Consider the following 26,593-nt stretch of genomic DNA (forward strand, 5'->3'; position numbering starts at 1 on the left):
TGACAAATCCCGAGAGTTCACAAGTCAAGATGGCCGTCAATTTGGTGAATGAAAATCTAACTGCTCATTGAAAAGCGTTAGACTTTGATTGTTGTAATTTGATTTGTGAGGATTATTTCAATTTCAAAATGTGTGGTCGTTTGTATGATAGTCACAGGAAAAAGCATTACAATCTGCCGTTTTTTTCTTCTTCTTTTTTTTCCCCGGAGAGCTCAGTATTGTTCATTCGGTAATTTTACCGATTTGACATGTCATCATCATTGCGCTTCTTTTTATTTTTTTTTAAATATTTTATTTTATTTTTTTGTATGTGGGTGAATATGTGTATGTGCGTGTGTGCGTGCGAGTGAGTGTGTATTCATTAGTTCACCTAAAACCTATTGGGGAAAAAAATCCCATACCGTTCACCTAAACCGAACACTTCCAGCCAGAGTCGTGAGGCCGTCAGGAAACCCGAGGAAGGACCAAAGAAAAGAAAGGAAAGTGAAATCCAGCACCGACCAGACACCACCAACCAGAGTCCTTCACCAACCCCAGAGACATCTAAATTTCAACAAATCAGGGAGACCTCAAGAGACCAAAGGAGAGACTGAGGAAAGGAAGGAAGGACAGACGAAGCAGAGTGAGATCCACAGACACCAGCCTCCACTGATTCAATGACCTGAGGAAGATTGTGTCTGAGTTTCGATAGATGCTGGTGTGGTGAATCTGGCATGCATGAAAATCTACACCAAAGAGGGGAGCCGTCGACCCCCGCCAGGACAGAGCAAGCGCAACACCTCAGGGCCCTCCAGGCCGCGGCAGCGCCAAAGGACGACCCCCGGCCCCTGCCGTTTGTTTTTACCGTATAAAGAAAGCATTTGCATTGTGTTGCATTGACATATCAGAAATGCCTGGATGTTCGGAAATGTCAATAGAAGTTTTCAAATAAATATTACACACACATAATAATAATTAATAATACCCCCACAGCTAGTTTTAATAACAGCCTATTAGGGCAACATGACTGCAAGACTTGTAGCATAGAAGTAACTTACAGTTATGGTTTGTACTATATAATAGCTAATAATTTAGCTAATAGCTTCATCCCTGCTGATTTAGTACAAACTACTTTAAAAATATATTTTTCAATACAATTAACCTTAAGGAGCAAATCAATATTGAAATGGGATCTTTAAAAGGTGCTAAACTCTAGTTAACATGACTCTCTCTGGCCTTGACTCTGAGCCTGACCTTTCATCTTCATGCATCTTTTCAGCCTCTCCTTTCTAGGCATTATGCTACAATTACTAAATAAATAGACCAATTGTAACCAAATAGACCAATGGCATGAGAATGAATAAGACTGACTGTTGTCATTACAAGAAGGCAAAAGGGTATTTTTCACAGGCAATTGACAATTCCAAACATCCAGGCATTTCTGATATTTCCATGCAATGCAACTCAATACAAATGCTTTGATCACCAATGACGTATTGGATTGTTTTTGTCTGTGACTACTAGCATAACACAAACAGCAGATCATCACATTTTGAAGTCAAAATTATCCCCACAAATCAAATTACAATGATCCAAAGTCAAATGCTTTTCAAGGCTTCCTTTCACCGTCATTAGTCTTACTATGTGGTGGTTATCACGTTATCTATTATTGAATTAGCATACAGCATTTTAAAGTAGGTGGCTAATGTCGGCTAATTTCACAACAAAATGATTTTAGGTATAATAATAATATAATTTCACTGGATTCATAACACAGTTATCTGGCTAGGTGGAGCAGCAGGGGAAGGAGATGCGTGTGTGCGTCTGTCCCACACCGCAACCATGGGTAATTAGCGTTCACGTGACAAAGGAAGCAAGCGAGAGAGCTAGGTCAGGTGCGCGCGCGCGCAGGGGACGCATATTGTTTTTTTTTTTCACATGCGATCAATCATGCATCTTTTCTAAAAGATTGTGTCAACATTGACCTGTCCTCAGTAAAGTGTTCATTTAAATTTTTTTTTTTTAAAAAACGAACTTTCCAAAGAGCACTTTTTTTGAGAGAGGGCAGAGGGGCAAGGGTGTGAGCACTCCAGTGTTGGTGATAGTCATCAACATTAACAGACTTGGCAATGGCAATAAAAAACAGAATTCAACTCACATTGTACTGCAATGTGATGCATAATTTTATCCTGCAACATAAGTTGTTGTTATATATTATAATGCCCCTACGTGTGATCAAGGATGCACACAGTCGCTGATTCAGTCTGATCGGTGTTTAATCAAAATAACAGCGGTAACAAAACACAATCAACACCAGCTGCTGTTGGCCGCAACTCACGCATGCACTCCTCCCACAGACTGACTAACAGAGCCCAACTTCCTCAACTGTCACCTGCCCTCTCCTTGATGTCACGTCCCACTTAACTGGCCCCACCCTCAAACACACACAACAATAACAGACATTACACTCCCTTCCCCTTTATGAAGCCCCTCGTCCCGAAGGGTAAACAACAAAATCTTCTAAACGCTGCGGTCTTCGCCTCCGTCTCTGGGGTCGGTCCTGGCCCAAGCCGAGTCCATCTCCAGACGGTTGAACATCCTCGGGGACATCTGTGGAACACGGGTCCCCAGCCTGTCCCGAAACGTTGGGCGAAACAGGCCCCGTCTCAAAAACGGGAACACCAGTGCCCCGGTATGGAGCTAGCATGTCACGATGCAGGGCAACATGCCTGCCCCTAGGGGGAACCGCCACCCGATACACTACCTCTCCCACCTGCTGTAAAACCATACACGGTCCGTCCCAATGACTATCTATCTTGGGGCAGCGTCCCTTCTTTCTTTTGGTTGTGTACACCCAAACTAGCTCACCTGACTGAAAGTTCCGCCCCTTGCTCCGCACGTCATGGTTCCTCTTTTGTCGCACGTCGGCCTTTTTCAGCTGGTCCCGGGCATGCGCCACATCTAGCCGATCCTGCAGTTTCCGGGCGTACTCCAGCCCGGGCCGGTCCTCTGTGCAGCCTCGTGGTCTCCCCCGAACGCCAACTCCGCCGAAGTCCGATCAGCGGTCCCAGCATCAGTAGAGCAGTTGGTGGAATTTTGCTTGGCTGAATGATAAGCCATTAGCACCAGCGGGATGTGCTGGTCCCAATCACGCTGGTGTTCAGAGGTCAGGATAGCGATCTGCTGCTGCATGGTGCGGTTAAATCGTTCCACCAAACCATCACTCTGCGGATGCAAGGGGGTGGTGCGTGTCTTCTGCATGTCCTAACGTTCACAAAGAGCTGCAAGAACCTTAGACTCAAAATTCCTGCCCTGGTCACTGTGGAGAATATCTGCAGTCCCAAACCTGCTGAACATGCCCTCCAGTAGTGCATCCGCTACTGTCTCCGCCTCCTGGTCCGGCAGTGCGTATGCCTCTGGCCACTTTGTGAAATAGTCCATTGCAAAGAGCACATAACGGTTCTCTCTGTCCGTCACGGGGAAAAGACCCATAATGTCCAAAGTAACCATCTCCATGGGTGCGCCAACCCCTTGTTGCTGAAGCGGTGCGTGTGACTGGTCTTGGGGCCCCTTGTAAGCTGCACACTCATCACACCGCCGGCAGAAATCCTCCACATCACGTCGATGTTGGCCCCAATAGAACCCCTGGCGCAGGGTTTTTGCGCTGCCGAAGTGTCCCGAACCAGTGCCCTCGTGGCATGCTCTCAGCACAGAGCCTCTGAGAGCTCCGGGTACCACCACCTGCCACCTGATTCAGTCTGATCGCCGTTGAATCAAAAATAACAGCGGTAACAAAACACAATCAACACCAGCTGCTGTTGGCTGCAACTCACACTCGTACTCCTCCCACAGACTGACTAAGCCCAACTCCTCAACTGCCGGCTCCACCCTCAAACACACACAACAATAACAGACATTACAATATATATATATATATATATATATATATATATATATCAGCTCACTGCAGACGTTGCACTGATCCACCTTTCGATCTCCCGCTCCAACCTACCCTCACTGGTGAACAAGACCCCAAGTTACTTGAACTCCTCCACTTAGGGCAGCATCTCATCCCCGACCCGAAGAGGGCACTCCACCCTTTTCCGACTGAGGACCATGGTCTCGGCTATGGAGGTGCTATTTTCATCCCAACCGCTTCACACTTGGCTGCGAACTGCTCCAGGGAGAGTTGGAGATCACGGCTTGAAGAAGCCAACAGCACCACATCATCTGCACAAAGCTGCAATGTTGAGGCCACCAAACTGGACCCCCCAACACATCGGCTGCGCCTAGAAATTCTGTCCATAAAAGTAATAACAGAAACGGTGACAAAGGGCAACCTTGGCGGAGTTGAACGGTCACTGGAAACAAATTTGACTTACTGCCGGCAATGCGAACCAAACTCTGACATCGTTCTTACAGGGACTGAACAGCCCGTATCAGGGGGCTTGGTATCCCATACTCCCGAAGCACCCCCCACAGCACTCCCCGAGGGACACGGTCAAACGCCTTCTCCAAGTCCACAAAGCACATCTGGACTGGTTGGGTCCCATGCACCCTCGAGGATCCTGCCGAGGGTTGTAGAGCTCGTCCACAGTTCCACGGCCGGGACGAAAACCACACTGCTCCTCCTGCATTGTAGATTTGACTTCCCGACAGACCCTCCTCTCCAGCACCCCCGAATAAACCTTACCAGGGAGGCTGAGGAGTGTAATCCCTCTATAGTTGGAACACACTCTCCGGTCCCCCTTCTTAACTCTTTGACTGCCAGACGTTTTCAGAAACGGGATGTCGCCAGTGCCAGCCGATTTAAGCATTTTGACTGATCTTTCAAGGTCCACAGAAAATGTTGTGTTTGGACTATGGAAACACACATACTACCAAATGAAAGATTGAACTCTCATCTTTCATCAGAAAAAAAAGTTTGTTTAAACCTTATTCCGTTCTTCAGTAATCAACAATAGAAAATGGTTAGTTTCACCGAAATGCTCTGTTTTGAAACTTGAGCTTTTTGTGAAACGATGTTATTTCATGCACTCTAGTGAATTCTACACTTCTTTTTGCCCATGAATGATGCCACAAACACCTAAATAGTGCTTTACTTCTGTAATACACCACCACCAACAATGAAAAAGTGTTTTTAGATTGCAAAATACGTTTATTTCCATTCAACAGTGTAACAATTTGACAAAACAATTTCGCAAACTATTTATAAATGTGTGCAACTGTGGTACTATTTACAATTATGTGGATGTTTCAAATACAGTTTTTCTTTTTGTAACACTGCCCTGCGTGCAAGGAGACAGAGCAGGATTTGCACAACAGATACGTTTCACTTCGATCCGTTTCGCGTGCAGACGTTACACTTTCTTGACGGCCTTTTTTTCCGGGGAATAGCAAGTAGCAGACTGTACCCACTCCTCCGATGAATATGCATTGGACTCGGGGTACTCTTCGTCGTCCGATTGAATGTCCGCCTGAGCGTGCTCGGTTGTGCTCCGCGTTTTCCGGTGTTAGCATCGCTAGCCCGTGAACCTTTATGGCGCCGTCATAGCCGCCGCATCAGCGCTTCCAACTTCGGCGTCAACCTCGGAGTCACCATCATCATCATCGATGATGATCATCGTCGTCATCAATGTGCTCTTTAGCGTTGGTCGATGCCTTTCGTCTTTGAAAAAAATTCCCAAGTGTGAGCTGCTTGCAACCGGTCGCCATTGTTCGCTTCCTCAGCCATCTAGCTCCGCCTCACGTCTTCTACTGCCGCGTCAATGCTTCCAACCTCGGAGTCACCATCGTCATCATCGATGATGATCATCGTCGTCATCAATGTGCTCTTTAGCGTTGGTCGATGCTTTTCGTCTTTGAAAAAAACTGCTCGAGCGTGAGCTGCTTGCAACCGGTCGCCATGTTCTCTTCCCTTCCCCAGCCATTGTCCCCTCTAGCTCCGCCTCACGTCTTCTACTGACGCCTACTAAATCTTGTCAAAAGAGTCATTGCTGCCATCTAGGGGCCAAAAATAGTTATTAGGCTAACTGGATCTGCTTGAAACTTTCACCACAGCTGGCCAAGGCTTTCCTCCACACGTTTCCCCCCAAAAAATTAAAAAAAATTGGAGAACGTCTTTTAACGTCCTTGGCGGCGCTCCGTAGGTTTTTACTAAACGTTTTTGGCAGTCACCACCCCGGTCTGCCAATCCAGAGGCACTGTCCCCGATGTCCACGCGATGTTGTAGAGACGTGTCAACCACGACAGCCCCACAACATACAGAGCCTTTAGGAACTACGGGCGGATCTCATCCACCCCCGGGCCTTGCCACCGGGAAGCTTTCCAACCACCTCAGTGACTTCGACCCCAGAGATAGGGGAGCCCACCTCAGAGTCCCCAGAACGATTCACGACGCCCCGAGTTGAGGTCAGCAGCACCCCATCTCCACTATACACAGTGTTAATGGCGCACTGCTTTCCTCTCCTGAGACGCCGGATGGTGGACCAGAATTGCTTCGAAGCCGTCTGGAAGTCATTTTTCATGTCCACACCGACCTCCTTCGATGTCCGAGTTTTTTTCTCAGCAATCGCCGAAGCTGCATTCGGCTTGGTCAGCCGGGACCTGTCAGCCTCTGGAGTCCCACAGGCCAAAAAGGCCCAACTGGACTCCTTCTTCAGCTTGATGGCATTCCTCGGGTTTGAGGATTGCCGCCACGACAGGCACCAACCACCTTACGGCCACATCTCCGATCAGCCGCCTCAACAATGAACGCGCGGAATATGGTCCACTCTGACTTAATGTCAAGGGAGAAGTTCTGCCGGAGGTGGGTGTTGAAACTGATGGAATTCTGCCAGACGTTCCCAGCAGACTCTCACAATACGTTTAAGTCTGCCAGGTCGGACCAGCATCTTACCCTGCCATCGGAGCACACCACCAGACGGTGATCAGTTGACAGCTCCGCCCCTCTCTTCACTCGAGTGTCCAACACATGTGGCCGCAAATCTGACACGACTACAAAGTCGATCATCGAACTGCGGCCTAGGCTGTCCTGGTGCCAAGTGCACATATGGACACCCTTGTGTTTGAACATGGTGTTTGTTATGGATAGTCCGTGGCGAGCACAGAAGTCCAATAACAAACCACCGCTCAGGTTCTGAGGGCCGTTCCTCCCAATCACGCCCCATCCAGGTCTCACCATCATTGCCCACGTGAGCGTTAAAGTCCCCCAGCAGAATGAGGGAGTCCCCAGAGGGAGTCCCCAGAGGGAGTCCCCAGAGGGAGTCCCCAGAGGGAACGCTCTCCAGCACACCCTCTAAGGACTCCAGAAAGGGTGGGTACTCTGAGCTGCTGTTCGGTGCATAAGCACAAACAACAGTCAGGACCCATCAGTCCCACCCAAAGGCGGAGGGAGGCTACCTTCTCGTTGATCGGGGTAAACCCCAATGTACAGGCGCCTAGTCGGGGGGCAATAAGTATGCCCACACCTGCTCTGCGCCTCTCACCATGGGCAAATCAAGAGTGGAAGAGAGTCCAGCCCCCCTTGAGAGGATTGGTACCCGAATCCAAGCTGTGTGTGAAGGCGAGTCCGACTCTATCTAGTCGGAACTTCTCGGCCTCGCACACCAGCTCGGGCTCCTTCTCTGTCTGAGAGGTGACATTCCATGTCCCTAGCGCTAGCTTCAGTAGCCGGGGGTCGGACCGCCAAGGCCCCCGCCTTTGGCTGACACCCAACTCACTGCGCACCCGACCCCTTTGGCCCCTCCCACAGGTGGTGAGCCCATGGGAAGTGGGCCCCACGTTGCTTTTTCAGGCATTTAGGCCCGGCCACCAGACGCTCGCCTTCGAGCCCCGCCTCCAGGCCTGGCTCCAGAGGGGGGCCCCGGTGACCCGCATCCGGGCGAGGGAAACCGCGATCCAAAATTGACATTCATCATAGGGGACTTTTGAGCCATGCTTTGTCTGGTCCCTCACCTAGGACCTGTTTGCCATGGGTGACCCTACCAGGGGCATGAACCCCCAGACAACATAACTCCAAGGCTCATTGGGACTCGCAAACCCCTCACCACGATAAGGTGATGACTCACGGCATATAAATACAGTTACATATTTATGACTATTTTAAATGTAGATTTTCATGTTCATGAACTAAAAAAGATGGATGTGTATTTGTGAGTGTTGGGGAGGTGTTTGGGGTACTGTACTCAGGGTCACTTATGCTATAGTCCGACGGTTCCCGCCCACTGTTGGTACCAGATACTGTATGATCAGGCTGCAAGAATTAATGTATGTATATAAAGTGAAATATTTCTTAATAAAATATGTTCATGTTTTCCCTACAAATAACTATTAACCCCAATCCGATTCCCAAAGCCACAAAACATTCCCCTTTCGATCCTGTAGCGTGACGTCATCAGCATGTGGCAATCTTCATGATTGCCAGCCATGGCAGCCAACTGGAGCAAATGTCAGTTTAAGTACAATATATTCTGAAGTTTTTGTGAAATTACCCGATTATGCTACTCATTTCAAATGTCTTTTGAAAACTGCTCCAAAAAAAAAAAAGGTATAGAGGATTGAGTGAAAATAGTTAATTTGCCTGTAATTCTCTTACTAACTCTTTTTGTTGTTGTTGTAATTAGTAACTATAACTAATTACTTTTATAAAGCAACATTCCCAACACTGCATAAGCCTGTAAAATACAGATACAATGTGATATTTGACTTTCACCTTATTACACAATGAAGAGTCAAACTGTGCCATAACACAATAGAACACTTTCAAGTAGCACTGTGTTTTTCTTTGACTCAAAAATTGTGAGTCCATCTATACTCTACTTACCCTGAAAAAAATATTCACCATTTGTCTTCTGCTGAATATCTCCTACAACAAAAATTCTGTCTGCAGACTGTATTGTGAGAACTCTTTAATCAGGTATATATTTTAGTTTATTTAGCTCAAGACTACTCCTGAGTGATTGATGGCAATTCTTAGCTTGTTGTTTGATATCAAACATGGCGGCCCAAGTGTAGAGTACTCAAGCTCTTCAAAGTGACCCATTTTTTGGCCCAGGTTGTATTCATTCAATCAAAGTGATCTGCAGCCTTATTCAAAATACAGCTAATGAGGGCAATTGCAGGCCCAGAAATAAAATGCAGGTGCTCCTTTGGATCTTCTTTGAATACAATCTTAAGTGTTTGGGACACAAGGTCATTGAAGCAGCTCATCATTGATATCCTCAGTAGCCTATATATATAATTATTTTTTTGGGGGGCCAGTACTGCTCAGACACTAAAGGATGAATCATTTGGCTTACTATGAGTGCTGAATATAAATTTTTGCCTTGCCAATTTTGTTGTCCTTGGCTGTAAATGTATGCCCATTGTCAAGAAATTTTTCTTCATCTATATTTAGCCAATTCAGGGCTACTGAAACTTTGAGAAACAAGATTTTTCAGCATAAATATAAAAAATGACTTCTTTAATGCACCTCATCACTATACTATTTACACACAATACTATTTAGGTTTCTTTGTATTCCACTGCGTAAAAATGTTTTAATTTACCTGACATGTAGTCCAGGGTATAATTGCGTATATCCACATCTTTTTCAGTCAGTTTTGCGTCTACCTACTTTTAAATACTCGTTGACGCGTACCGAGGATGGGGAAGCCATTGCCCACCCTCTTCTGCCTCTAATTGGCTAGTAGGCGATGTCTTCGCGGCTTCGCTAATTAGATTGGCTAACTTTACGCATAAGGACTGATGAGGCGATTGTAGGCAGAGTAGGGCGGATCATAAACAGGATCCTTCAAAGAATGTCTTGTGCGACGGGGGCATTCCAGAGTTTTAGCTCAACAGGAGCGCATCAAGCTCATACGACAGTGGACGCCGCCGGTTACACACTTACCTACATGATTTAGTTGCGTTTTTAGTAGCGAGGCTGGGAGTTGATTTTAAAATAAGTTAAAACACAAGAATGGAAACATGTACTTTTAAGATTCATCCTAAAACAATATTGAGATCTAATAGTGACTGTTTTTCACAATTTTTGTTCATATTTTTACTAAAGTAAAGTATAGTTTTACAACATTATTTATACTGTATATTTGTCTCATTACCCACTAATTTCACATTAATTCAGGCCGCTTGTGTTACCAGTAATAACTTCAAACTGCTGAAGTCAATCAAGTCATGAGAATTTTATTACTGTGAGCAAGTAAAAATGACAGATTTTTTTCCCTTACATGTCATTGTATCTTTAAACAGGACATGAAAAATGTAATTTGTGAATGAAGAGCACAATAATGGGAACAGCTATGATCCGGTGTAGAACCCTCAAGCTCCCAGGCCTCTGGTAGAGGACCTGAGCTTGAAGGTGGTACTGCCAGGGTGAATGAGAAAATATGTATTTGTTTCTCTACATAGCCTACATATATCCATTGCGATGGGTCTTTCTTTAGCCTGGTTCACATTATGGGTGTCAAAAGTATCTATACTTTGAAAAGTATCTATACTAAACGTCGTATCCTGATATGATACTACTTTGTCATGGTACTCGATACTATCGATACATGGTAGCGTTCCTGCAGCGCAGCCTACTTGGCAGACAGCCTCCGCAGCCAGGAGAGCCCACAACGCGACTTTGCTTACTTACACAGATGGCCAGTGAGGCAACAGGAGGGCCAAACCACCCAGTGTTGCTGGACAAGAAAAAGCAAGATGCCTTGTTGTTTTGTTTATTGCCATTAGCCGTGGGCTCATGGTTAGCTTTATGCTCAGTCAATGTGTACCTGTGTATTGTTGCTTCAAGTTGTACCTCAGAGCGTGTTTATTACATCGGTGCTCATTTGCAATCCAAGGGCAAGATTCACAGAGGAGCACATTGACATGATTGTCTATATTGCAAAAAATCTTCCACCAGCAAAGAAAATTCAGATCAGTGATACGACAAGCTTAGACAGTTATCATAGAATAAAGTGCACTTTCTAAACCCTTGTATGCCTTAACAGATATTTTCAGTTTTAGCTTTTAAAAAAAGGTGTAGCTGGGTGCAACTGCAGCATTTGATGTTCATTTTTACTGATTGTTTATATTTTGTGTAGTTTACTACCTAAAAATATAATTACTACTTTTACTTGTAAACCACATCATTTTTTTTCTAATTGATGTTTCCTTTGTGTGAAGTGGCTGTCGTGAATACTTTCTTCCAGAAGAGGCAGGATCATAGGGTGACCTACAATAGTGGAGGTAGGAGTACACAGGTGTAGGCGGTGTAATTTGAAGGAGAAGTGGGACACTGAGAGGACTGAAGAAAGTAGACAGGAGTACAGGGAAATGCAACATAAGGTGAAAGTAGAAGTGGCAAAGGCCAAGCAAGGGGCTTACGAGGACTTGTATGCTAGGTTGTGGACAGTAAGGAGGGAGAGGCTGATACAGGTTGGCAAGGCAAAGAGACAGAGATGGGAAGGGCATGCAGCAGGTTAGGGTTGTAAAGGATAGGGATGGAATTGTGTTGACAGATGCTAGAAGTGTGATGGGAAAATGGAAAGTGGTACTTTGAAGAGTTGATGAAAATGAGGAAAATGAGAGAGAATGAAGAATAGAAGAGGCGACTGTTGTATACCAGGAAGTAGCAAAGATTAGTAAGGATGAAATGAGAAGGGCATTGAAGAGGATGAAGTGTGGAAAGGCACTTGGTCCTGATGTATGGAAGTGTCTAGGAGAAGTAACAGTAGAATTTCTGACTGGGTTGTCCAACAGGATCTTAGATAGTGAGAAGATGCCTGAGGAATGGAAGAGAAGTGTGCTGGTGCCCAAGGGAGAAATGCAGAGTTGTGGCAACTACAGAGGAATAAAGTTTTGTATGAGGAAGTCTGGAGTGGCAGAGACGTATGTTTAAGTGGTGCAAAACATGTATGAGGACTGTAAGACAGTGGTGAGGTGTGCTGTAGGTGTGACGGAGGAGTTCAATGTGGAAGTGGGACTTGTTCGCTATTGAAGGAATATCGGAATTTTGTCCTCTTACTGTGTTCCAAAAATGAAGATAGATTTAATGTAAGAAAAATACACCTTTTGCAAAAACGATTTAATAAAAAACAGAGAATCTCTGGACAAATAACAGCCTCTATCATCACTTAAACATCGTGGGATTCAGAGCGTCAAATGTACTCTTCTACGTGTACAATAGCTTCTTATAGTTAAAAAGACCTCCTCCTTTTCATTTATAGACTAAACATACTCTCTGGTACTTTTCCGTGAGCAGCGGCGTAAACAAGGTCAGATTTGGGTGTGTGTTCGGGACTGAATATGTTATATAGTTGAAGGTTCTATTTTTCCCCATAACAAAATTTCACAAACAAGTTGAACCAAATTTACGGTGGCCGTGACTGATGAAGAAAGTAAAAAGTGTGTGTGTGTGTTATTTCAAAGCAATTTTTTTTTTTCAAGACCGAAATGTGCGTGTACAAAATAAAACAAGGAATTTTGGACCAATCAATGTGCACCAGCCCAAGGTCAGACCATACCGAGATCAACACCTTCTGCTCTACTAAGGACACAAAACATTTCGACAAGGTTAATATAAAGAATTGGGATGTTCATAGTGTGTAACAATGGTTAATAAAATAAAATGAAGAATTAAAAATGCTACAATATCTAACAGTCCCCCCTTTGGGCTTTTTAAATAGAGCCCAACAACTAAATATTTAAACATTTTTACCAAAGGTTCCAGCGGGATCCTCATCATCGCAATGGCAGGTGCAACAGTAGAATAAAAGGAAAAAAATAATAAAAAACATTCTTTTTAGCAGGAGAGGAAGTCAGTCATATGTCAAAACAATGTGATTCATTAAAATATTTTTTGTTTTTGTTTTTTTGTGGGTTTTTTTTTCTTTTCAGTAAAATAAGCATATCATATATGAAGACAGTGTGTTGTGATTATGTTAAAAATTTGTGTTGGGGGATCCCAGAAATAGCAAATTGGCATGACAGTTAGTATGAGAAAGAGTGTCATTATGTACGTGCAATTGGAGACGCGATTGAAGACTTGTTGTCGTTTGGGCTAGGGAAGTTTTTGTTGACGTTTGTCAGTTCCGTTTTCGTTCTTGCGTTTGTTTTTTTAAACCGAGTCCTTCAGCTTTGTGATTGGCTGGCAACCTGTTCAGGTTGCACCCCGCCTACTGCCCGAAGCCAGTTGGGATAGGCTCCAGTACCCTCACAATCCTTGTGAGGACAAGCGGTCAAGGGAATGGATGGATGGATCCTTCAGCTTTTTAGAACCCACATCAACTGCCAGAGATGATCACCGGGCCCAAGGTGTGACTCATTCTTTGTGGAACGCCCCGGAAAAGGGACACATTCCTCCTATCTCCATTGGGTAATCCTCAGGTCGTCTGGTGGAAACTGGAAGCAGTTGAATGGCCTCTCAGCTGGCTCGTCTGGACACTGGAGCAGCTGACTGGTTTCTCTGTTGATTCGTCAGGTGGCTGGAGCAGTTGATTGGTTTCTCAGTTGGCTCCTGCTGGTGGCTGGCTCCTGAAGGTGGGGGTTGAGTAGAGGGCGGACCTCCGGCTGGTCTAATAGGCAAGATGTGGAACCAGGTGCCCCATGGACTGGACTAGCATCACCTCATCTGGGTGCAAAATATTTTCATTTAGTCACTAATAAACATTTATTCACATCCTTTCTTTTTGAAAGAGCATTTTGGTAGTGTTATTAGTTAGGAGTTAGTAAATGTTAGTAAAGTTCTGTAGGCCTTTCCTGTGGGAAAAAATTCTGTTTGTTGTGACATTCAATTAGGATCCAGCCTTCGGCTGACTTTAATGACCTAAGCACATTCATAAATGCAAAAAATGAAAATCTTTAGCCAGTTCAAATCTGATGAGGCCAATTTGTTTACAGAATGTAATGATTATTGGAATGTTTTGTTATAATATTTTATTATAATATTTATTGTTATAGATATGGCATGAATGTGCTTCCAGCCATTAAATAAATGCAACTTTCGCCAACAAATAAAATCAAAAAATAACATCTAACCCCAAGGCCCCAGGGGAAAATAGAAATGGAACATATTCACCTTATTTTCGCCGTCTCTGCCAAAACTTACTCCTTCTCCATGGTCAAGGAAATCCCCAATTGTCCTCCTGTAAAATTCATTCTCACGGTCTATCTATAATTATCACATTAAGACGAACTTTTAATTTTATATTTATTAAATTCAACATGGACTGTTTGTGTCCTTCGCGACGATATACCCAGACCGACCAATAATTCCCCCATCTGATAAAATCGCTTAGAGAATTTTTCAGACTAATATATAAAGTTTTGCAGTAAATAAATTTTGCTTGCGTTTCTGTTTAAAAAGAGGGGAACATTTTACATTTAACCAGTATATTCGACAATGCGTCCCAAGCAACTATTTAAATTTCAAAAGAGAATTTGGGAAAAAATATTAGAAGACCAAATTTAACAAAAGTAAAATATAATAATTAAGATTGAAATAAATTGTATCTTATCTGTATTCACATTAGCTGTTTTCAATTTCTGAAACCAGACAAAATTTACCAGTATTATCTTTTGTACTATAAAAATATTGTAGCCTAACCTTAACTCTTTTACTGCCAAAGACGTTAAATGACGTTCTGCAAAAACCTACGGAGGAGCGCCAAAGACGTTAAAAGACGTCCTCCCATTTTTTTATTTTTTTTTTTTTGAAATGGGTGCTGGGAAGGCTTGCGGAGCTCTCCTGAAAGTTTTAAGCAGGTCTCGTGAGCCTAATGACTATTTTTGGCCCCTAGAGGGCAGCGATGACTCTCTTTTGACAAGATCGGGTGGGCGTCAGTAGAGGCGGAGCTAGAGCGTTGAGCAGGAGATCAGAATGGAAAACAAAGGAAAAATGGCGGCTGGTCGCGAGGAGCTAACGCCAGAGCCGTTTTTTTCAAAGACCAAAAGCATTGCTAAAAGAGCACATTGTTGATGACGATGATCATTATCGATGATGAAGATGATGGTGACTCCGTGGTTGGAAAGCATTGACGCGGCAGTAGAAGACGTTAGATGGAGCTAGATGGAGGAGGGAACGGGCAATGGCGAGCGTTTGCAAGCAGCTCTACACTTACAAGACAAAAGATGATGAAGGTGAATCAGAGCTTGACGGCGAAATTGGAACCGCTGACGCGGCGGCTATGACGGTGTCGTAACGCGGAGCGCAACCGAGCACGCACAGGCGGACGTTCGATCGGACGATGGAGAGTGCCCCGAGTCCAATGCATATTCATCGGAGGAAGTGTGTACAGTCTGCTAATTGCTTTTTATTCCCCGGAAAAAAAGGCCGTCAAGAAAGTGTAACGTTTGCATGCAAAACGGACCAATGTGAAAGTGAAAGTAAACTGTTGTGCGAGTCCTGGCGTCTCCTTGCACGCAGGAGAGCGTTACAAAAAGAAAAACTGTATTTGAAACATCCACATAATTGTAAGTAGTACCACAGTTGCACACATTTGTAAATAGTTTGCGAAATTGTTTTGTCAAATTGTTACACTGTTGAATGGAAATAAACGCATTTTGCAATCAAAAAACACTTTTTCATTGTTGGTGAAAACGTTTTACAGAAGTAAAGCACTATTTAGGTGTTTGTGGCATCATTCATGGACAAAAAGAAGTGTACAATTCACTAGAGTGCATGAAATAACATCGTTTCACAAAAAGCTCTTTTTCTCCGTTTTTTGTTTCAAAACAGAGAATTTCGGTGAAAGTAACCATTTTCTATTGTTGATTACTGAAGAACGGAATAAGGTAGAAACAAACTTTTTTTTTCTGATGAAAGATGAGAGTCCAATCTTTCATTTGGTTGGATGTGTGTTTCCATAGTCCAAACACAACATTTTCTGTGGACCTTGAAAGATCAGTCAAAATGCTTAAATCGGCTGGCACTGGCGACAACCTGTTTTTGAAAACGTCTGGCAGTCAAAGAGTTAATGAATTTTACAAAGAATCTCAGTTTTCAGCCAATCCATCAAATATTATTAATACATAAAGTTGCCCTTAGTTTTAATGTTACCATTAAGCTTGCTAGTCCCCCTTGTTGATGTTTGTCCAAAAAGCTGACTGTTTTTAAAATAGGCAGAGATAAACAAATCAGATCAAAACAGAATAGACATCAAAAGTTTCAAAATATAATAAATCTGTGTGTATAGAGTGTTGTCAATCAGTTTGTTATATTTACGAAATGTTTTACTGTAAATGTTATCACCTTATATCTGTCAAAATATAGATAGTGTAAACAGTCAGTATCACATCATATGGTCTGGTATCACTAACTCAAGAAAGCATTGTTGGTGGGGGTGAGTCACCGTCGTAGTGGAGCAGTTTTTCATAGGACAGTTCTGGACGCAGGAATGCATTAAGGAATCATTGGAGCAGTTTTTCATTTAAGACTTTTGCATGTGAGTTCAGGGTGCAGTCATTGTGTGCATTGGGTAGTGGAGCAGTTTTCTTTTATCACATTTGTATATGAGTTCAGGGTGCAGTCATTGTGGCATCAGGTGGCGCCAGGAACCTCTGCTCTCCATCAGGTTGTGGTAGGCCGAGTAGGTGGAGTCAGGTATATTTTGTGATGATGGCTGCATCACGCCCCTCTGGTGGTGGTTTTTGTTGGTGGGGGTTTTGTTTTGAAGAGATCTGTGACCCGCTCGTTGACTTTGTTTTGAAATAATGACCCCGACCAATGACCCTCACTCGACTGAAAACATTAAAATCTGCCCCAACAGTATTTAGGTTATAACATGTCAGTGAATATTAAAAACAAAAACTTCCTTTATTAAAAAAAAATTAAAAAAAATTTGAGAGAATTTTTTTTTTTTAAATTTAAAAAATAAAATAAAAATAATAAAAAATAAAAAATAATCAAGACAATGAAAGTTTACAATTTTTAAATAATTGCTAATTATATGTCAATATTTGTTATGGTTTACAATATTTAATTTAATATGTTTTGCATACCTTCATAAATAATACTTAGGATGAGATAGGACAGATATACTCTAGTAATTTACAAATATAGTCAATCAATAAGTGTGTAGTTTTCAATTAATGTTTTCAAGAAACGCCTAGTCCGCTTTTTGGTCAAACATCAAAGCACAAATTATTTTTTTTAATTACATAGCACCTCAAATTATGTCAAAAATGTGATTCTCCCAAATGGCTCCTCATGGAACGGTCTGTTGATTCTTCCAGGACTCGCATGGAATCCAATTCTGAAATGGCATTTCAAATGTCGAATTCAAAGGTTAAATATATTCAGGAGAGATTAAAATTATTCTTCTATTTATAAACATGGGAAAAAACTCCTTTTTAAATTATAATTAACACATTACTTCATCCCCAGGACCGGAATATGGCATTTTAGTGGGAATCCCGTCTTTAATGGGTGTGTCTCCTGATTCTGAAAAGATATTTAAAATTTATTAAACAATGTTCTCGCGCACAAACAAAATTATAGGGGAAAAAACAATCATCTATATAAAGAATTATTCCACATTAGTTGCCATCCAAGTTATTCGTTTTTAGTTATTATTATTATTATTATTATTAAAATAAGAGTAGAGACTAAACTATTTAATCTAAAAACAATCCCAGAAAAATTAAATATATATTTTCTCATTAAACTTTAAAAGCAGATTAACAATCACACAATTAACATTACCTTTTATAAAAAAACATTTTATTTGACCTCATTACAAAGGTTGATGGCTGTTGGCATTTTTAATTTGAAAAAGGGGGACATCTGGTGGTCAAAATGAGTTACAGCAACTAAAATTTTCAAACTGACCTGCGTCATTAATTTATAAAAGGATGACACCTGGCGGTCAGCTAGAGTCATAGCAACTACAATCAGTCAAAGTTACTTATGTTCAATAAGCATCATATATGCATTGAAATTTTATAATCTCTTAAAACTATACCTCTCTATGTTATTTGTGTATTAATATTCATTCGTTTTATATCAAACATAATTTTAAATATGACGTATTTGCACTCGTGAAGCCAGATTAAGTATTCAACATTAGTGCTTAAGAAATTTATATAAGGGGCTTATAAAATCAGTTACGGCAACAATTTATATAATGTCGTTCAATTATTTAACGCAGACACTAGCGGTTTTTAGCGTTAGAAATTGTATTAGTAATTTTACCGTCTAATTCATTTATCCCGTTCAGCGTTATTAAACGGTTTCATTCTTTATTACGTAAATTCAAAATCATAAGAGCTGTTTGTATGAAACAATCGAAAGTCAATATTACAGCATTAATCATCATTTAATACACTTTTCTTAAAGTTACGTCCGGGATATTCCTCTATATAAAAATTACATACACTCATAACATTATTAACGGGCTGTCGCCGTGTACGCACATTCAAAGTTAAACTGCCGTCATTAAAACCATCGAACAAATGCCATATCTTATTAGAATAAACTAACCTTTTTCACAATATAATCAAGTCCCGTCGTTCAATATTAAATATATTTTATATCATTATCTTAACGGTAGTATCTAACACGGAAGCTCTAGTTCCGTCTAGCGGAAGTAATATCAGGTCAAGTCTTTTAGTCCCTCAGAATAAAACCGCACCGTAGCCAAACATTATTACTTTATTCAAAGTTATATAAATGGTTATAACTTTGCAAAAATACCTAAAGCTAGTATTCTAGCATTATTCATCATCTTATTCAAAAATACACGATTATGTGTCGTTTTTATTCCACTCGTAAACGCGTTCTTATATCTCGTATTTTACGTCGAACGCCCGGCGGTGCAAGCCTCAACGTCCCCCATCAATAAAATTAACTTACCGTAGCGTATAACGGCGCCATAAGATTTATTCCACCGCAATCGTATATCCATTTTATCAGTTTTTCAAACCCCGGACTGGGCATTTCTCCGATCGCAAATGCGCATGTGCTCGCAACTCCCTGTCGTCTCATGACGCGGCATTCGGCTCCAACCATTTTTGTAGTTCTCAAATAGTGTCCATACTTTCTATTAATTATTGCTGCCCGTATTTTATAGCTTATTATATTATATTATATTATATTATATTATATTATATTATATTATATTATATTATATTATATTGACGTTAAGTCGTATTAATATTTTTAAATACAGTGACGTCTCACTTATAACAGAATTAGTCAACACCTTATTTCATCGCGGTCACTTTAAGATTTTACCGTGACGTCAGATTTTTTCCACCGACAAGACGGCATACAAACAAATGAATATCAACAAAATATCTCTTTGCGCCCCCGTAAAAACAATAACAATGACGTCGACTATTCTACCACATACAAATAATACACAACAAGTATCATGATCTTCTCTCAAAATAATAAATACCGCTTTAAGTCAATTACGAAGCAGTCTCTCGACTAATATAGCCTGTCTGTTCACAATTACTCAATTCAATTGTGCAGAAACCCCTCGTAACGTTACGTACCAATGTCTGGTAATATATCCTCATCTGCGCATTCATCTTTCTGTTATCTGTCAGCTGAACAGATCTGTCCATGAATATCCATATTCAATCATCCAAGGACCTCGCGATTGATCACAAAACGGCGTATTAACTCCGCTTATTGCCAACCTGACTACCAAAGCTGAATATATATGTTCTCGGATCTTAACGACATCAATCAGGGCAGTACAATTCCGCTGTATATTTCGTAGTTCCTCCGCAATTTCATCCGAGAACCTCCCGTTTGCGTCTAACATCAAACTGCGTTCCTTGCACAAGGACCTTTAATAACAAATTATCCAAAGTGCCTCTCGCCTGCGTGAACAAGGCTTTTTTCCACTTCAGCTTCTATTTTATGCAAGGAATTTATGTCGATTTCCCAAGCATCTCTCTTCTTGTAAGAACAGAAAATGCCCCTCAAAACTGACTACCAAGCAATTGCGTACAACTCCACGTGCAGCTTTTATTATACAAGGAAATTATGTCAATCTTCCAAGCATCCCCCGTTTTGTAAAAACATAGAAATGTTTCTCAAAACTGACTACAAAACGATCGCGTACAACGTGACAGCATTTCCGCAAATAGCGCTACGTCACCACTAGTGTATACTTCAAATACCGTGGTAAAATCCGAAATCTGGGACTTCGCGTCCAACCAAACGACTTCAAAATTTATCACTATTTTTCTTACACAAACTCCATCCTCAATATAATTTTGCAAGACGAATTTATCAGCCGCAGCGTTCTCAGACAGACAGAACTCCTAAAACGTGGATAAAGTGTCCACTCACCGTGATTAATATGTGGCCGGGGAATTCTGCCCGTCCTTGAACGCCCCGCTGTAAAACGTCGCTACGTCGGGGTCACCATTTTGAAGGAATATCGGAATTTTGTCCTCTTTGCGTGTTCCAAAAATGAAGATCGATTTAATGTAAGAAAAATACACCTTTTGCAAAAATGATTTAATAAAAAACAGAGAATCTCAGGACAAATAACATCCTCTATCATCACTTAAACATCGTGGGATTCAGAGCGTCAAATGTACTCTTCTACGTGTACAATAGCTTCTTATAGTTAAAAAGACCTCCTCCTTTTCATTTATAGACTAAACATACTCTCTGGTACATTTCCGTGAGCAGTGGCGTAAACAAGGTCAGATTTGGGTGTGTGTTCGGGACTGAATATGTTATATAGTTGAAGGTTCTATTTTTCCCCATAACAAAATCTCACAAACAAGTTGAACCAAATTTACGGTGGCCGTGACTGATGAAGAAAGTAAAGAGTGTGTGTGTGTGTTATTTCAAAGCAAATTTTGTTTTCAAGACCGAAATGTGCGTGTACAAAATAAAACAAGGAATTTTGGACCAATCAATGTGCACCAGCCCAAGGTCAGACCATACCGAGATCAACACCTTCTGCTCTACTAAGGACACAAAACATTTCGACAAGGTTAATATAAAGAATTGGGATGTTCATAGTGTGTAACAATGGTTAATAAAATAAAATGAAGAATTAAAAATGCTACAATATCTAACACTATGGTAATGGGTGAATAGACATGAATCTCCATGGACTGTGATGTTTGCAGATGACATTGTGATTTGTATTGAGAGCAGGGAACAGGTGGAGGAAAAGCTAGAGGCGTGGAGGTTTGCCCTGAAAAGGAGGGGAGTGAAGGATAGCCGTAGCAAGACGGAGTATATGTGTGTGAATGGGAGGGACCCAAGTGGAAGAGTGAGGTTACAGGGAGAAGAGACCAAGAAGGTGGAGGAGTTTAAGTATTTAGGATCAACAGTCCAGAGCAATGGAGAGTGTGGAAAAGAAGTCAAAAGGCGTGTGCAGGCAGTCTGGATTGGGTGGAGAAAAGTGTCAGGTGTGATGTGTGATCGAAGAGTTTCAGCTAAAATGAAATGAAAGGTTCATAAAACTGTGGTGAGACCAGCAATGTTGTGTGGTCTGGAGATAGTGCCACTGAGGAAAGGACAGGAGGCAGAGCTGGAGGTGGCAGAGATGAAGATGCTGAGGTTCTCTTTGGGAGTGACTAGGATGGATAGAATCATGAATGAGTACATCAGAGGGACAGCAAATGTTAGAGGCTTTGGAGATAAAATCAAAGAGGCCAGACTGAGATGGTTTGGACATGTTCAGAGGATAGTGAGTATTGACCATTTGCACCGACGTCACGTGATCACGTGACTGTCTTATGACAAACGGCGGAAGTAAATGATTGTTGAATGAAAGTGGACGTGACCCGGAGCGACTTAGTGACTGTTATTTTACAAATTAAAAGTTATTATTGCCCATGAAGGCATGGAATCTACTACTTCAACCGAAGTTTGCCTGTCAGTCGAAGTTGCACATTTAGTCAGGACTCATAGAGCGCGATATTTACTTAAATTGGAGAGCGCTAGTTTTAAAACAGCCCTTACCTTATGTTGCATGATGTTTTTACCAAGTTAATCAAAGCGCCGACTTTGTCGGAATTCACAGCGCAAGAGCTATATCATTATGTAGTCAATGCCATCTCTTCTCCTTACACCGGGGCTGATTCAAAAGCTTGTCGCTGGCGAGATGCTACGCTCACACTGGGGGACAATATACCTCGTACTGTAAAATGTTGTGATGATGTTATGTTACTATGTTTACTAGCATGGAACAAATGTCTATGATAGTGGCAAGCTATGCAGTAATTTCATGACTATGACTCTGGCTCCAGAGTGAAAAACTCCAAGCACAAATACGAAATTCCCCATTATTAAACAGTCAAATTCACTTAATAGTTTTGAAGAAGGTACATTTTAAAACTAGGCTGTGTGTTCGCGCAGTTGGAGTGGACGCTAAATGGCTATCTGGCTCGTTAATGTCATTTGAAACACGCAATTCGACACCTGTTATTAGAGTGTACGTTTACTAGTAAAATGTATGAACATTTATCTACTAACCTCTCAAAAAATTATCACTGCAAATCCTTTAAATACTTTGTGGGCTGCCAGTCCTTTCTGTTGATTGCTGCTATCAATCAACGTCTTTTGTCTTCATTGTTGGAGGATAAGCTTTTTCCTCCGCGTGTTCGTTTTCCGCGTGTTCGTTTTCTTTCAGGTAGTGAGAATGTTGAGAATGTATCTGAATACAGGCTGGAGACGATGAACAGTTCCTTCAAAGCTTTTATTTCTACAGAATATTCCGGGCACAAATGAGTTACAGACAATGGCTGTAGCTTCTCACAAGTGCGGAGTTTACAGCATTACAGCTTACAACATTCTTATACTATCTTGAAGGGCGGTACCACAAAGTTCCCAGTAAACAATTCAACAAAGTTAACCGGACGTGCAGAGATACGTGATAACACTCACAAGGACATATCCGGCCACAGAACAGAGCTCAACTGAGGAAATGAGGAAGTTATACAGTCATGACTACATCTGGCAGAGATACACGATAACACTCACACTCAAGGACATATCTTGCCACAGAACAGAGCTCAACTGATGAAAGGAGGAAGTTATACAGTCATGACTAAATCTGGGCAGAAGACACACTTCAATTAGTAGGTCCGTCCGTCCGTCTTCTTCCGCTTATCCGGGGTCGGGTCGCGGGGGCAGCAGCTTTAGCAGGGAAGCCCAGACTTCCCTCTCCCCAGCCACTTCAGCCAGCTCATCCGACGGGACCCCAAGGCGTTCCCAGGACAGCCGAGAGACAGTTAATTAGTAGGTATGTGATAAAAAGCAACATTTGGTTTCCTCCTTTGTCTGTCTGTACAACCGACCGCAAAGCAAGATATGACCACTTTATAAGATAATCAATTAGATAAAGGATCTTAAGCTGTATAGCGTTAGGGTTAGGGTTAGGTTAAGATTCCATGGTTACAATACAGGCAAGTGGCTCTTTTGCCGTCCAGCGTTCCCGAGGGGGCGTTCCCATGAGGGGGCGTTCCCATGAGGGCTGTAACATCACTTACAAAAGAGGACAGGGTTAGATGGAGGCAACTGATTCGCTGGGGCAAAGCCACAGTACTAACTTTACATGGACATAGTGCTGCACAATATCTATGTTTCCATATACTAGTAGCCTGTCTGAAAAGTTACAGCATGTAGAAGTATGTACTGTATGTTAGGTAAATGTTGTACAATAAACATTACCGTGCTGGTATGAAGAAGTAACGCTAATCTTATTCCGCTATCTTGGGCTACACTAGAGTCGTTACCCGCCGGCCCATTCATATATTAGATTTGCCGTATTTTCACATAAGCGCTCCGCTTGACTGACTGTGTGGGAGCATTTCCGCAGACACTAGTGATGTGGCGTTCACGAACGAATCGAGTCTTTTGAACGGCTCTTCAATGTGAGAGCCGTTCAACACCCTTATCCGTACCCCGCGCGCCACAGTTCGCTATTGGAAAGAACATTATCTTCACATATTAGCGTCAATCAAACAATTAACTTGCCTGCTTTAACACCATGGCAGAAGTTGGAACACAAGTCACTGAGAGACGGAGCGGAGGAGAGGATGCGTATTTTTATTTTTTTTTAATGATTAGAAGATGCCAGAATTTGCACAGAATTTTATGTTTTTGTCAGATGACATTGTTTTTAAAAAATAAATCTGACTTTATGTTCAAGCAGTTACTTAGTACTTGAGTATTCTTTTCAGCGAATACATTTTTACTTGTACTTAAGTGATTTTTTTGATTACTACTTTTTACTTTTACTTGAGTAATATTATTTTGAAGTAACACTACTCTTACTTGAATACAAATTTTTGGCCACTATACCCTCCTCTGCTGTCCACACAGAAATGACCTGACATGTTGACAATCAATTTTCATAAACTATGGATTATATGCACAGATCACTTCCGCATTCGAGTATGAGTGCACCCAACCTTCCGGTGCGGGGAGACTTCAGCGGAGCGTACTGTTGATGTGATGTAAAACTCTAAGGCTAAATCTTTAACCCACTGAAAAAGAACAGGAGTCGCTCCTTGCTTTAACACAATGTCTATCAGAATTTTAAAACTACTAATTAGATCACCTTGAGCCGTAATTTCAACGGCTTGAGCTCTGGTAATGATGTCAATGCTAAAAATTTTTTTTACACGTAAATACAAGCCGTTTGATTAGCTACTAAAGCTATTTTGTTTTCTACATTTTTTAATGTAAATGTAAAATATGTATTCTAGCTCCTCTCCCGAGTCCACACAGTACCCCCCTCCCCCCTACCAGTCAGACGGTAAGTTTGAGGTGTTGGATCTTTCAGATGTAACTTGCCAGCTAACTGTTCTTGACTTGTTCATTTTTCTTTTTTATTTTAATGATACGTGATTGGATTAGAATATATATACGTTATTGTGCTTCGTACTCCTTTTGAACATGTAAATTATGACATTGCTTAATTATTTTCTTTCTTCAAATTTGTATTTTAACTTCAACTTATATGTTGTAATGTGCTAATATGTTCAATAAATAAACCAGCCAACAACAACAACTCTCTAGTCTGTAGCCTCCTCTTCGTCGACAGGATCCAACGATCTCTGCTTCGTCAATATTTTTAAGCAGATGTAATGCCTCTACTGTGTTTTTGTTTTGTTTTTCCAGCCCATGGTGACATTCCTTTTAATGCCTTGCTGAAAAGTGGTTGCTTTGGAAATCCGACAGCATTGTCAGCGGTGCAAGAATGACTCACATAAATATTTTCATGTTTTTTAATACAATAAAATGGCAGCATATGAACAATATACACACATGCACATGAAAAGTCAAAACGGCAGAAAGGCAGAAACATTAGATAATTTCTTAAACAACAACACAACAACACATCAAAGTTTAAGCTTCAAATACAGCTGTGTATCTACAGTTATCTCTGCGAAAGTTAACAAGTTACAACAAACTGTCTCCGGTGGTCAGCATAAGAGAAAAAAACAAGGAGTTATAACTTGTCTATGTGTGTCTATGATGGCATTACCGGAAAAGACGCTGCATTATGAGATTTTCCCGGAAATACATCACGGATATTTGTGCATAGAGTCCATAGCTAGTAAGATTGATACTTACCAGTACATCATTGTGTATTGTGAAATGGTAACATTCTCACAATTACAGGTCTTTTCCTGGACTTTTTGGAATGAAGGGAAAGCGCCGGTGCCTTCGATTCAGATTCAGTTTATTGTCATTACAGTGCAACGAAACAGTAAAGTGCGGACCATTCAGTGCAAAGACAAAAATAAAGGATTTTAAAACTATTATAATAAAAATTATTAATATAAATAGATAAAAAAGAACAGAGAAAAAAAACAAGATCATAATCAGAATTAAAATTGGAATAAAAAAAGGCACATTATAGAACACAGACTAAAACAACTATCTACATAAAGTGCACACGACACAAGTATTGCATATTGTATATTGCATGGTATATTGCACATATGATAGAGAGTGGTTATATAGGGCTCTTACCGCAGTTGGATAAAAGTTGTTGTTCAGTCGGTTTGTCCTGGTTTTAATGGCCCTGTACCGTTCAATGGCCTTCCGACAATATAATACAGGCCAAAGAGATACAAATAACTTTTTATCTCTTACCCAAATATGTGGAGCACATTCCCAAAGTCAGTGAGAAAGTTATTCATTTGCAAGCTGGTTTGGGCCGCAGATCCTTAATTATAAAGGAGAATTGCACTCCATGATGAAGTGAAGCAACATTTCAGTTCACTATTAAAAGCAGATGTTTATCGATATGATGATGTGATTTATTTCATTTTGGAAGGTATGTTCAGCCCTCAAAGATTTTTAAGACAAAATGGAAACTGTGTCTGGAGGCTGGCTGATATACAAAGCATCAGGTAAATAGAAATTAAATTTATGGCCAATAGTATATTGTTGTATAATTATTGCAAGTGATGACGAATATCACATTTCAATACAATTCATCTAGTAAATAACTTTCTTGGGATGGGGTGCTAGAAAACTGCATACGTTGTCTCCTGATGACAGAGGATACACTGGCTCAATCTTGAAGACAGCAAGTGCATGTGGAAAAAAGTGTCATTTTACACCAATACAGGAGAAATTACATTGTGAACCATTGCCTCCTGACTCATTGCCCTTTTGCAATATGGCAAT

This window comes from Vanacampus margaritifer, chromosome 3, assembly GCF_051991255.1.
Source record: "Vanacampus margaritifer isolate UIUO_Vmar chromosome 3, RoL_Vmar_1.0, whole genome shotgun sequence".
In the NCBI taxonomy this organism is placed as follows: Eukaryota; Metazoa; Chordata; class Actinopteri; order Syngnathiformes; family Syngnathidae; genus Vanacampus; species Vanacampus margaritifer.